The sequence below is a fragment of the Apostichopus japonicus genome, chromosome 8 (assembly GCF_037975245.1).
Source record: "Apostichopus japonicus isolate 1M-3 chromosome 8, ASM3797524v1, whole genome shotgun sequence".
Classification (NCBI taxonomy): Eukaryota; Metazoa; Echinodermata; class Holothuroidea; order Aspidochirotida; family Stichopodidae; genus Apostichopus; species Apostichopus japonicus.
Window position 1 is genome coordinate 18,076,923 of NC_092568.1, and position 14,431 is coordinate 18,091,353.

At 35.5% G+C, this 14,431-nt stretch overlaps 1 protein-coding gene across 4 annotated transcripts in view; it reads right to left on the reverse strand.

The window, feature by feature from the left end:
• Positions 1–13,585, reverse strand: part of LOC139970832 (uncharacterized) — an 87,275-nt gene extending 73,690 nt beyond the window's left edge. For 3 of the 4 annotated variants that reach the window (XM_071976858.1, XM_071976859.1, XM_071976857.1), the window contains exon 1: positions 13,406–13,584. The gene's annotated coding sequence lies outside the window, so the exon portion shown is untranslated. Of the gene's footprint in view, positions 1–13,405 lie in introns of all 4 variants that reach the window. The other variant, XM_071976856.1, reaches the window with a different exon arrangement.
• Positions 13,586–14,431: the final 846 nt, after the last annotated feature.

Here is a 14,431-nt window from a genome sequence, read left to right on the forward strand (position 1 = left end):
AAAAGGCATTTCCAATTCCACCAATAATGCCCTGGACGTAACTTATTCAGATATTGCTGAGGTTGTCTGAATCTAACTGAAAGTAAAGTTATTTTCGTCAGATAAACTCTTCCTTCCTAAGTTCCTATGAAACCAGAGCAGCAGTGAGTAAGTGTTCTGTGATGTTATGTCATCACAGCTACAGTTTACTGTACATATTTAATATTCTTCAACAGCTTTTAACACGTTTCCAATGTATAATCTTGTTTGGTTATTGATTTCTGCTTAGAAATGTGACGCATTTGGAATGTTTGCTTTAATTCAGGTGACAATGTACTATGAATTCAAGGTTTCATCCTGGAACTTACAGCAGTTTTGGGGGTAAACACTATTATCGTTCTCTGTAGAATAAAAATTAGTTTTTTTTTGTCATTGCATCATATGATATATATTCAGCCCAATGTCCGAGAAAATAACACCAGCAAAATAGTAATTAATACATAAACTTGATAGAACTCAAAAATTTCAAATCTTTACCATAAAGCACGTATAGTACTGAGGTACCATGTTCACTCTTTTCAATGCAAACATTTTAAAACGATCAACTTCTGCCATTGGCATATATTGTTTCAAAGAGGTCATTAGGGCATCGTAAAAAATTTGCAAGACCTACTGAGCGTTACTTCAAAATAACATTGAAATCGATCAAGGATATGGAAAGCCCACCCGAAGAAGCCACTTATTAATGTATTTGCTACAGTCCTCAACATTTCATCAGAAAATGACACATTTTCATCTTGGTATTCAACAACATATATGAACAATATTAAAAGAAAAGGTTAAAAACCTTAACAGTGACTTCAAATTTCAAAGAACCTTGACTAATCAACCTTAACAATTAATGTACACTGTTCAATGTTGTATGATATGCAAAAGGATCAAGAAATATTGATATGAAATTACCTCACAAATCTCCTCTATAAGCCACACAATGTTGTTGCAAATTTTCAGTTGTTTTCTATTCAATCAAGATGGTTTCTTAACCTTGGAAAACAGATGAAGTTCTGGTTTAATATGCAAAAATGGCTTCATTGTTGTAAGGTCAAATTTTTGCTACATTCATAATACCCAACCGAGTTAAGAAAATAGACAACAGATGGGGTTCTAAATTTACTTACTCTTCAGCAGACATGGTTTTCTTCTATTCGTTAACTAATTATATTAATTGTACAGGTTTTCTCTGCACCCTTGGAAAGGCACACACTGCAATACATTAATATTCTACCTCTGACACGTGCACCCGTACCATATCCAAACAATGGATTTCATTTTGGGAAGATTGGACTATTTTATCCAATATTTTCCCAGGAAGGTAATGGAAGTATATGAAAGCATGTACATTGTCACAGCCTCACAGGTAATTGCTAGTATATCCCTGGCAGGCTCTGTTGATGTTGAGAAATGAAGGAAATCCCCTCAAGTTATGACAGGTAATCTCTGAATTTGACCTATTCTGTCATCAGTTTGTTAAGTAATACAACATCAGTTTTATACCAGTATATATAACTTCATTACCAGGCAACCTCTTCAAATACATCATGAGTCATATATTACCAACCTAAACAGACCATCACTTTATACAACTGTAATCTAAAATCTTATTGAAAATGTTTGGAACTGTGATGTGAAGATAATGAAGGAATGTTTATTAACACAAGTCTGACAAAATACACAAAATTCTCAAGCACAAACAATCTCTAAAATATAAACATATAAGAACATTTAGGCATTACAATGTTATCTTCATTTTTCGCTACAACTTTACCTTCCATACACCTGTTAGTTCATGAGCATACCACAAACTGAACTTCTGTATTCTGTGGGAACTAACTGTACTGTATTGTCAACCAATCATGGATAAAGATACATTATCAAAAGGTTATCAAATAACACATAAATTTGTTCAAGTTTAAGAATACTGCAAAAGTACTAACCACATTGTGATTTTAACTGTCAGAGTGTTGTACAATACATAATATCCCTGGGAGACAAAATTATGATGTTATCTTCATTTTTCGCTACAACTTTACCTTCCATACACCTGTTACGTTCATGAGCATAACACAAACTTAACTTCTGTACTCTGTGGGAACTAACTGTACTGTACTGTCAACCAATCATGGATAAAGATACAACATTATCAAAAGGTTATTAAATAACACATAAATTTGTTCAAGTTTAAGAATACTGCAAAAGTACTAACCACATTGTGATTTTAACTGTCAGAGTGTTGTACAATACATAATATCCCTGGGAGACAAAATTATGATGTTATCTTCATTTTTCGCTACAACTTTACCTTCCATACACCTGTTACGTTCATGAGCATAACACAAACTTAACTTCTGTACTCTGTGGAAACTAACTGTACTGTACTGTCAACCAATCATGGATAAAGATACAACATTATCAAAAGGTTATCAAATAACACATAAATTTGTTCAAGTTTAAGAATACTGCAAAAGTACTAACCACATTGTGATTTTAAATGTCAGAGTGTGTTACAGTACATAATATCCCCGGGAGACAAAATTATGATTGCAACAAGTTAACAATAGATATGACACCAATACCATGCATGATAGACTGACATAATAGGCAAAACTTCATTTGATATAGCTAAGGTAAAGTTGTCATCTTCCGGGCTGACAACATCATGCCATATTGATGTAAAGTAAACCTGATGTTTATGTATTTGTCAGGTATTATGAATGGTCAGACATGACTTATGTTTTATACTGCACATGTAATGTAATGTAAATAAAATCTTATATAGCGCACTACGCGCGATGTATCTGTGCCCTTTATAAACAATCTAGGATATACAATGACATAAAACAGTAAATACATCATATACAGATATATACAGAGATCGAAAAAACGATTAAAAGCACTGGTGAAGAGTGAAGTGATAAAACAGATTGACTACAAAGTCTACATCACTGAAGGTTTAAGAATCAGTACACTTTAAATGTTTTTCATAGGGTTAACTATATAGATTCACTTGTCTGACTAGAATACTTCACAACACTGTATTTGGCCTGAATCACTGGGTTTCTCTTACCGACCAGCTGTGAAAGGCAACAAGAACCGAAAGAGCTATGAAATCCTTTTTAAACTACAAAGTTTATGGAAACAATTCAAGGAAATTCTCTACATCTACACATCTGTACTGGTGCCAGCAAAGGTTAAGTATTAACATGTGTTGATATTTGTCCTATGGACCTTTAATACATACTGTAATTCTGCTGGGGTATGTCTCTATATGATGCATATCATTCTTATTTATTGTAATATTAAAGCAGTATTCCTTTCCATTCTCTGAGACTCTGACCCATGTTTTGTCACCCACAATGCAGTGCGACTTGAAGTGATTCTGTGTGCTTCTATTCGTTTTCCCTAATGGTTGCTCATTCGTACTCATCCTCATACAGGGATGTGCTCAGGAATATTTGAGTGCTGGGCAGATTTATGCGGTAGTGTGATCCAGATCCCTTTGGGAGGGGTCTCTAAGGGGTGGGGGTGTGCCCCTTCCCTTTGGAAAATTTTTGCAAATGAACTTTGCTTAATCCTTTTCTTCTTGTTCTGGCGTTTTGTAATATAATTGCCACTACCAGTGAGCTATCAAGCCAGATAAGGAATATTGGTAGTGCAATCTTCAAGGGAATTCTAGATAGTGATAATAGCCACAAAGGTCAATAATTATAACTGTCATCTAACTTTGCATAATGCTAGCTAGACATAGGAACATAAAGTATAAATATATCTAACAATTGCTCTGTCCACCGAACATAGAGCACTCTGCGCTAAAATAGTAGACAACCAACCAAACGTATATGCATTTATGTGAACACTTACAAGCTCATGGTAAACAAATTTACTGATAGGAAGATTTACACACTTAAACAATGCACCCTTTACTTTGAACGTCTTGTTTACAGTACAAGTTTGCATGTATGCTGTTGTGTGTCAACTTTGAACTTACTGCATTGCATATAAAGATCTGGAAGAAACTTTGGAATTTTCTTCACTACCCAGGACAAAGTTGATTTGAATCAAACAAATGACAGACATCTTTAATACTATTTTACAAATTATAACCCACAACCAGAGAAAATAATCTATAGAGAAAAAAACTGAACATGTTGCTGACATTTTCACAAAGTTACAATCCAAACAAATTTTGCAGTTAAATTAACATCTCTTTCCAGAGTCGAGACTACATGATGAGAAAGCTAGATTGTACTGTATAATTTGACAGAAAAATCTGCCAAGCTCCTTTAACCAGTTTACAAATTCTCTGTGCCAAATAATTTATTCCAGAGGCAAAATCTGCAAAAGTGAAAACACTGATGACATCAAAATACACATATGACAATTATACCCATGGTTGCCACCTAGAGTTCAGACTAACCCCACCCAGAGTTCATGTCCATAGGCCTAGAGAAAGCCAGCTGTACAATACATCAACATCGGTGCTAATTACCGAGTGTTTCGCACCCAATCGTCCGTCGCTGTGTAGACGCAACATGAACCTGTCAGAAGCATTTTACCAATGGGGATCAATTGACAACATTTAAGTCGTCTTATGCTATTATATATAAACTAGACAATTTTAAATCAATTTTTTAAATGTGAGAGTAAAACACAAAAACATGTGAAATGTGCAGTACCTTCCTGTTTGCAAAAAATTTGTACCTTATGAGAGCTTGATTTACAACGAGCAAGAAATTCAAAATTGTAAGATAAATAACAGTCACACTGACATGATTTCCCAAACGACCTCGGAGAAACTGCTCTCACGGGTGCAAATTTATATGCCAGTTTTACAACCGTAGTAAATTCCTCTAGATACAAACATGTATGGCTTTAACATCATTAATTATCACAGTTATTTAAGATTTGTTCCACAGAGTTCTACTCTCTTTTATCTGAATGAAACCACAAGACTTGCCTTGTAACACAGAAATTTATATCATATTATTTACATACTACCAATATCAGTCAAAACCCACTAAAAAGTACCATGATTCATCTTACAATTATGGTTCATTGATTATTGCAAGGATCAATACCATATAAATAGAGATCTACGTTCATTGTCCCTATCTATTTGATCTTAACGAACTCTTAAAATGCTTGTGCATAATGGGACACCCACATACAGGCACACCTGGCTGACTAATTGTATATGATATCAAAGAGAATAATATATAATGGTATTCATGCAGACAGATGTCACAACAATTACCTGTGGGGCACTTATTTGTTGCCCAATGTAGTTTCACTGGGCTGCGTTGTAAAGATCATGTTCGACATAAGGACCTCTCAATAATACAGACACCAGACTTTCCAAGTTCTCATTTGAGGCAAGCTCATATATCTTATCCAAGTACAGTAAATTTTACCTACTGTACAAGTGCAGAACAGTGAACTATACGTATGACCACGATCATATTTCTCTAGAAAGGGCATCGGGCCTGTACAGTGATTCATGCTAATTATTGTAGTGCGCGTGCGCGCTTCATTATTGGCATGACTGGCCAAGTAAACGATACCTACATGATCCCTAAATTTCCAAACAACTTGCTCTTCAAATAATGTCATTTCATTTCATTAACCAATAATCCATGCAGGAATAACTATAAGTTTAACTACTTTTCAGTTTCCCTATTAAGAAGAGTTTAAACATTTCATTCATGTGTGACAAGAAGAAGGATGAATGAAGGTGGGGGGGGGGGCTAGAGCACATGGTCTGGGGTAAAATTAGGGTGAAATATGGGATAAATAATAAGTTAATAATCTTCTAAGGCCCACACTTATTGATAATCAGTATTAAGTTGGAGAAAATAATGGATATTTGGTTGCAATATTTTTTTGTAAATTTCAAACTCAAGCACCCTTCAAAGAACATTTACAGACCTGTATTCTCTCCTTCAATTTCTTATAGAATGTATCAATTTTGATCTCTCAAATGGCAAGATTAAACCAAGTGTTTGCTTGAATCTTTGAATGTAAACAAAGTGGGTTTGCATCATTGTTGATGCATACAGCACTTGACCGAAGTTGACACATACAGAACACATAATGTCAGCTATACATTTGTGCAGCATTCCTCCTTCAAGGAGATGAACCATCTCAAGTTAAATGTAAACTTCACAAGAAACAAGAATCATTTAAGAAGGCTACTCTTGGTCCAAATAAGGGAACAAACAGGATAACAACAATACCTGTACACTGTACAGTAATAACAGTGCAGGGTGCTGCATAAAACGCTAACCCTTCAATTTGTACTAGACATCTAACAGGTCTCATAATGTCAATCTTACAGTGCTCACAGGTACTCAGCTTTGTACACTAATGGTGCATACAGGGAAACAATTAGGCTAAGAGCAAACCTGCAACATTGTACACACTGCAGGAGATTATTTACGAACCAGTCCCTGCTTGTTGTGAGTAGCGGGCAATTTACAGGTGAATGGCTCTCAGGGTGAGACCTTCACACTATCAACAGTATATATCATACCTCTCCATATTGTAGTAGTGGGTCTGCATCTATAGCATTATCTCCTTTTGATTCAGGCTATTGTCCCACAGACAATAAAAGTGTTTCAGATATTCACCCAGGAGATTAAATCCACCACTTACAGTAGTTATGACTGAGATCCTTTCAACCATTGGATGGTTTTGTTTACCGAAGAATAAGACTCACAGAAAATGGTCCACTTGATACAAAATGAAAAAGTAACAAAAACAAAACAATTCACTTGTTTCAATAACAAAATCAAATTTCAGATCTTTTCAATTGGCTGTTTAATCTTCTAAAGGCAGCTCTTCATGCCGATATCCACCCACCAGTGGAATATCTACCCCTACAGCATTTTCTCCTTCTCAGACAGGCAAACTAAACACTGAAACAACTCCATGGGATTGACAAAAGTATGCAAAAGCTTCTTTCATGTGTGGCTCAATATAATCACAGTTTACAGAAGATCAATACTTCCAATAATGTAAAGCCACTGATTTTCTCTGATTTCAAAAACAGACCTTTAATACCTTTCAGCTAGTTACCCTCGTAGAGAGAGAGAGGAAACAACAACAATGTAGCAACAGCTTCCCTTCGGGGCACAGAACTCTGTTACGGTGTCTAATTAAGAGAGCAGTGTTTTCATCGCCATGTAACAACTTTAGAACAGACTCTGTAACAGAGTTCTAATTATAGAGTTCCCATTCACATATTAAATACTTCCTTAGTAAATTAAGAGACGCCAGAGAATATCAAAACAAAAAACGTTTATGAAACTCATTTATATCAGGTCAGTCCTTGTGGGGTGTACTAAAGTCATCTGTGTCAAATACAATTAAGTCTTTGGGCAGCATTGCCACATGATGCAACATGGAGATAAAGAAGCCAATCTCCATCATCCTTGTGACAATAGTAATTATGCTAACTACAGTACTACACAAACTTCTTTCACTTTCTCTCTTGTGGGATGTACTGTATTGGGCCAATTATCAACTCATTGATTTATAAAAGAAAGTGCATTGTTAAGTACTGTACTATTTTTTTTTTCCTGTTTCAACAGCATGTCTGTAGCCATTAGAATACACAGCAATAAAGCATAATTACTGACACCCTTTGAGTAGAACATTAGTTTAGAACGGGCTACGGTAGTGCACAGAAATGCCAGTTGCCATGTTCAAAGATAATTATCAGGTTCAAGAGTTTTACCCTAAAGGTCCACGCAATTTACTTTTATCACAAGGTCCTTAAGAATACAAATCTGTGAAAGTCGGTATAAAAATTCAGGCTCACTACTTCTTCAGCTCACCTTACGTAAAATGACATTTAAATAATCGTTGTTCTTATCCACGCCTGATTTGTAATTCTCACAGTTTTCTAGTCCACTCCCACATTTTAAACTGACTGAAAGATATTAAAGTGACTATATTACATGGAATGCAAGATGGGAATTCTCGATCCCTTGTACAACATGACACTGACTTGTACAGTACATGTATACTTCAATCACACAGCCTTTAAACATACAGCACAAGAGGTAAATTGATGCTTAAAAGAACCACAGGTGGGCAAACTGGGCCCCACAGGCAATATGCTGCCCCAAGACAAATTTTATGTGAACCGTTAATGTTAATGTAGCCGAGCCAAACCTTATGGCAAGGAATAGCATGAAACATACATACTGTACTTTGGAAAGTTTGTGGACAAAGCTCTACTGTGTTATTTCAACATTACACAAGTACAGTTTGCCTGTCAAAATTTCTGATCTTTTATTAGAAAATTTAATGAAAGATTCTCATTTCAATGGAGTGGCATCCTCACATTTAGTGCTGTGGCCAGCATGTTTGGTACAAAATTTCTGTGTGGCAGGAGCTACATGAATCAACAATAACATTTACAACAAAATTGCCAAGATGTTGTTGAACTTTCCATACATTTAGTGTTACAGTTCAAACAGGGAATAATTAAGACTTTAAGAGTTCACAGTTTGTTTTAGTTTTGAGGGCTCTAGAACTAATCTCATAATATACTGCAGTACATGTACATAAACTGCATAATATACATCTTTAATAGCATTTTGTATCTGATATTTGCCAATTTGAGACACGATACTAGATTAGGGATGCACCGGATCCAAATTTTTGGATCCGGCCGGAACCGGATTTTGCCGGATAGTACATGAAATCCGGCCGGACCGGATTTTTTCATTACACGAAAGAAAATCATTAATAAGAAGTAGAAGTATGAAACAAGGAGCAAATGTTAGGTGAGGTATACGCATATTATAAAGAAGGGGAAATTATGACCCCATTTAGTGGGTCAAACCATTGAGAAATTAAATTAAACATGTTAAACCAAATTTTTCCTTACTTTGAATGTTTTTATTAATTTTTGGAAATAGTTTACATTGATTTAAGTTAAAACCAACACCTTTTTAAGGAATAATTCAGGCCAGATTTTGAAAAAGATGCGGCCGGATTTTGAAAAATATCCGGCCGGAACCGGAACCGGATAATTGCTCACTATCCGGCCAGATAGTCCAGCCGGACCGGAATCCGGTGCATCCCTATACTAGAGAAAAAAATTATTCTCTGTTAAACTGTGTCCCTATTACTGTAACTATATGTTAGTAATTCAATGCAGCTATGTCATGTATCAAATTTTCAATGATTTCAATATTTCAATAATTTTGAAACACGATATGAAGATGATGGTTTAGAACAGGGCATATCATATTGCTTGGTATGTCACAAACTTGTATGTAACATAGTTTGTTCTTAATAGCAGGACTGAGGATGAACAATTTTTTTTATATTTAATTCAGCCATATCCTAAAGTTAGCAAATTCACCGGACAGTTCATACCTTAGAATATATTGAGAAAAGAAGTTGCTGACCATATGTATTCTGTATATGCTTGGGCAAGTTACTCGAATAGTACGGAGTTGTGAATCTCGCTTAGGAGTCGAGTAACAACGCTCATTTAGGGTTGCAAATCCCGATTTTTTTAAAAAAATCCACTTTTTCCATTACCAATGTTTTTAGATCAAGCCGATATGTTACATCATCCAAATCTAAGTTTGACAAAAACATGGTCTTCTGTACCCCACAGGTGCATAGAGTGAGAATCTGAATGTTTTACCTTTCTCTTTGAAGAAGATCACTCATCTTCAAGGGACAACAAAAATCTTTCAAAACTCCTAAGATTTGGCACATTGTGCAAAGCATAACACATGTCTTGTAGAAAATGACCACACCAAATCTATCCCGAAATGTTTGGCTCCAACGAACGTGTATTGTTGAGCTGGACAAAAAAAATTGTTTTTAATCTTCTGTGTTACAAAACAAACGCTATCTCACCTAACATTGCTAGCGTATGTCGAATGTTACCTCCTGATTGAAAAAGATTCTAATAAAATAACAACAAATTATGACACAATGAATGTATTTTTTTATAACAACAACTATAAAAGATGTTCAGAATGACTCACTACTTCATGGAATCTAAATAGCCGAAACTCCAGGAATATCCAGGTATAATGTATCCAGGTTCCAACTCATTGAAAAGTTATGTGATGTAACGCTATTTTGTCTGTACAGATACAGCAGGGGATTTCCATTCGTTCACACTACACTAGGCCCTCTCTATGGTGAAATTTGCTACAACTAAAGGGTTTGCATGGTTTATTCTTTTGCTGCAGGTGGCAGGAGCATGTAGAAGCTTACTGGTGTATTTTACCATTCTTGCTAGCAATTGTTGGGTCTTCATTTGTTCATAAATGACCAAGAAAATATATGTGGGAAATTTTATTACAAATATAAAATGCAAAGAAGGTTCTATGGATGCATTTAAAATTCACAAACTTTTGTCGCTATCGTATTTTACTTTGAATTTTTGAAAGCAATTAGGCCCAATGTACTATGTCTCATATGGACTCACTGTGTGAGTAATATGGACTCACACAGTGTGTATAGGTCTACAGTACTTCTGAATTATTATTCATACATACAGTAAATAAACAACCAAAGACTGGGATATTACAAACAATGGGAAAGAAGTTCGTGGCTAGTACTGGATTCCAACCAGTGACCTCTGCATTGTCATAATCTTGAATGACAAAGGAATCACGATGCTAATCTGAGTCACCAACTCCTAGGTCAGTGAGAAGTTAGCTCAACAATCTTCGGAGTCACCTAACTACTCGCCATTTGACAAATGTGACTGAAATCCTCCACACCAAAAATTCCTGTTTTATATTGCACATACATATACTGAACTATTCTACACAGTTAATTCCCACTGAGATTGGTCGTTGAGCAGTTTACAACTTTAACCTGATTCAAGTTTTCCAAAGTACAGCTTTAATCATGTTAACTGTGAGATGGTTGCAACCATTGTTTTGGTATTATTGGGGTTTGACTAGCAGAGGAGTCACTCACCAAACTGTTGAACGATGGGCATTTCCTATTCACCAAAGTCTCAATTCTTCTAACCAATGGCAAGTTTTGGCGAGTGCAAATTGTCGAGGCCTGCGCCCACGCCTAAATTAATTATGTGATATACACGTTCAAAATCATAGTAAATTGCTTCATGCAGTCATTTCTAATATAAGAAACATCTGGAGATTTAACACATTGGTAAATATAATTGGTAAATGTTTTATTCAAACCACCTATGAAGAGTATCATTTTATTAGTCCTCAGTCTCCTGTCCAAGAATTTATAAAGGAAAACTGAATCTTAAGTCCTCGTGTGGGATGTTTTTGAGAGACCTTAAACACTTTTATGCCTGTTCTCAAATCTCCACTTACCCTGCAAAATAGTAAAACCCTGGCAATTCCACTGAATACACACTGCACTATCCAATGCACTTAAAGATGTTACCATATGACTGTAAATAAGTTTCCAATTGTTTGAAAGCATGTGTCGCTGTGTTTTGCGTCAGTGGTGCGTATATCGTTGTACGTGTGAGTTGCGTCCTTGGTTTAAATAAGCCTGTATTCTGTTTGCTTCTGGTATATTCTAATTAATTGATTCACAGTAACGATAACGATTGATGACGATTGACGTATATTTGTTTTGTATAGGATTAAAGCCAAAAGTTTCATGTAAGTTGTTTTTCCTTAAACCCCTTTGATGTAGCGCATGTGTACTTTAAGAATGATTTTGTGTATGAAAGGTACGGTTCTATTTTACATCACATAATCAAATGTGTTTGAAGATATTTGCATTGAGAATTCTGTTCCATGATTATTGATTTTGTGTAAAGTTATGTATTCGTGTAGGTAACTGATTATTGTCATTATTGTTTATTATAAGTTCCGTTTGATGACGATTGACGTATATTTGTTTTGTAACGATTGATGACGATTGACGTATATTTGTTTTATATAGGATTAAAGCCAAAAGTTTCATGTAAGTTGTTTTTCCTTAAACCTCTTTGATGTAAAGCATATGTGTACTTTAAGAATGATTTTGTGTATGAAAGGTACGGTTTTATTTTACGTCACATAATCAAATGTGTTTAAAGATATTTGCATTGAGAATTTACTTCCATGATTATTAATTTTGTGTATAGTTATGTATTCGTGTAGGTTATTGATTATTGTCATTATTGTTTATTATTTGTTCCAGTTTCCTTATTCGTGACCATTTCTTACAATTGTTCATATTTAATTAGTCACCAGATATCAGATCAGATTAACAGATAACAGATCAGATAACAGATCAGATTAACAGATCAAATCAGGTTAGCAGAATGATTGTCTAGAACTGATTTTAAATATATACTCAATTCAACAATTTAATATATGTGTTGTGTGAATTTTTGGATGTGTCGCTGTCGAAAACAAATCTCAGACTAGGAGAATTACAATGACCAAGTATCAAACAAAGTCGTTGTGTCTTTCTCATGGAGACATTGATGGGGTGCTGTAGAACAGTCCATCACATTTCGGAAAACTATATTTAGCATATGGAAAGCACTGTAAGGTATTTCACATCCCACATAAGTACATTAGTAGGCTGCAATAACTTTTAAAAAATAGCAAAGATCATTTTTGCCTAATTTTACCCAGTAGAATCACCAATTAATGATTGTTCTGTAAAATGTCTACTTTTAAGGAATCAGGACTGCATATATAGTATCAATCATAATCAGTTTCAAGCACATAGGCTCAGCATGACCATGGTACTGATATAAATCTAGGCCTATTGGATTACTTGTCATACTGACAACTGTAGCCTGTGTAGGATATACCCAAATAACAGTGGAGCAATATTTTCAATGTGACAAGTAGAATTGTAAAATATATGCTCTTTAGGCTTTCCAATTTCCATACTGTGCAAAAAAGAAGCCCAACACTACAGTTAGAGCCTATCTGAGGTCTAACTGGCTGTACAACTAGGCCTACAATTGTACAAAGTACAAGTCATATAAAGCTCCTACTGTAGTGTAGGGTAACCCTAATGATAATCCAATTGTAAGTAGTCCTACAATTTCTACAAGGCTACATTCTAGCTTAGGTTACCAAAGATTGCATTTCAGTTCGAGTCCATCATTGATGTTTAAGTTAAGTATTCTAGTTAGTTACCTTGTGTTACAGGCTCACGCAATGTGCAGGTGTTATATTTATAGTAGTATACTGGTAGTACTAGGCATAACTGATGATTAGTATTGCTGTGGTAGAGCTAGAGGAGCATGGAGTAACGTTAAACCTCTAGTCAGGCGGATGACTAACACTAACAGTTAACGTCAGAATAGAGATTCAGTTAGCCTAAGTATAGAAAATACATGTCCATCTAGAAGTTTACAACAAAATATGAGATGAAAAAAATCACTTACCCTTACAGAAACACTCCAAATGCCTTAAAATATAGAAAATGATGCTAAGATTCCTGACTTTCAGTTTTCGACTAACAGAACAGGTTTTCTATTCAAGTTCGAACGCCCTCGCATTCCGCAAACGTTAGTAACTACTAATAACAGCAGTGTAATTGAGTATAGCACTATAGGCTATGTATGCCCAGTATTTTGCACGTATCATATCTGTAACGGGGATTGGTGGGTTAGTGAACAGTGCAGTGTACTTTTTGTGTACACTTTACTGTGTAATAGTAAGGAGAAAACGACTTATAGTAAGTCTATAGTTATCTTTCAATTTTCAAAGGAAGTCAAACAGATGAACCAGAGATAAGGAGGTGCGCATGAATCAAAGGGTGTCCATAGGTGAGCAGAGGTCCCCTCACCCCCACCCACGTTACCCCACCTAGCAACTCTCACCATTTAGTATTGAATAAGTTTACTTCGGGTAATTCATCAGTCTATCACTAGTATGCACGTTATATGTCAAAATAAAAGGTTTAAGACGATCGAAAGTACTAAAGGACTCAATCATGCAGCCAATAAAACTTCAAACTTATGGTCTACACATCCTTTGGGGTTCACTAATGCAAGGGCTTAGCTAGACTTATGTTTTTAGGGGGCCACAATGCCTTTCTAAGGGGGCAGGCATGACCTATTTTCTTAAAAATTAAAACATTTTTCTAAAGATTTATTTTGGGGGGGGGGGGGGCTGACAGATATTTTTCTAACGACGGAATTAAATCCTCCCCACTGACAGAATACAATACTGAAACAATTTCAGATAAATAGTCCGGCCCCAGCCCCGGAAATGACATTCCGTGGAAATCTTACAAGCCCTTTCCCTAAAATGAACTGGGGTTTCGTATGTGGTGATATGGAAACGTCACATTCAGATTTCATTTCCCATGAATGGTGTTTCGTACAAAAAAGGACATCCGGCGATATAGCTAGAGGACAGCAGCAGATACTAGACCAGGATGTATGGATCCCAGTGAAAAGAACTAA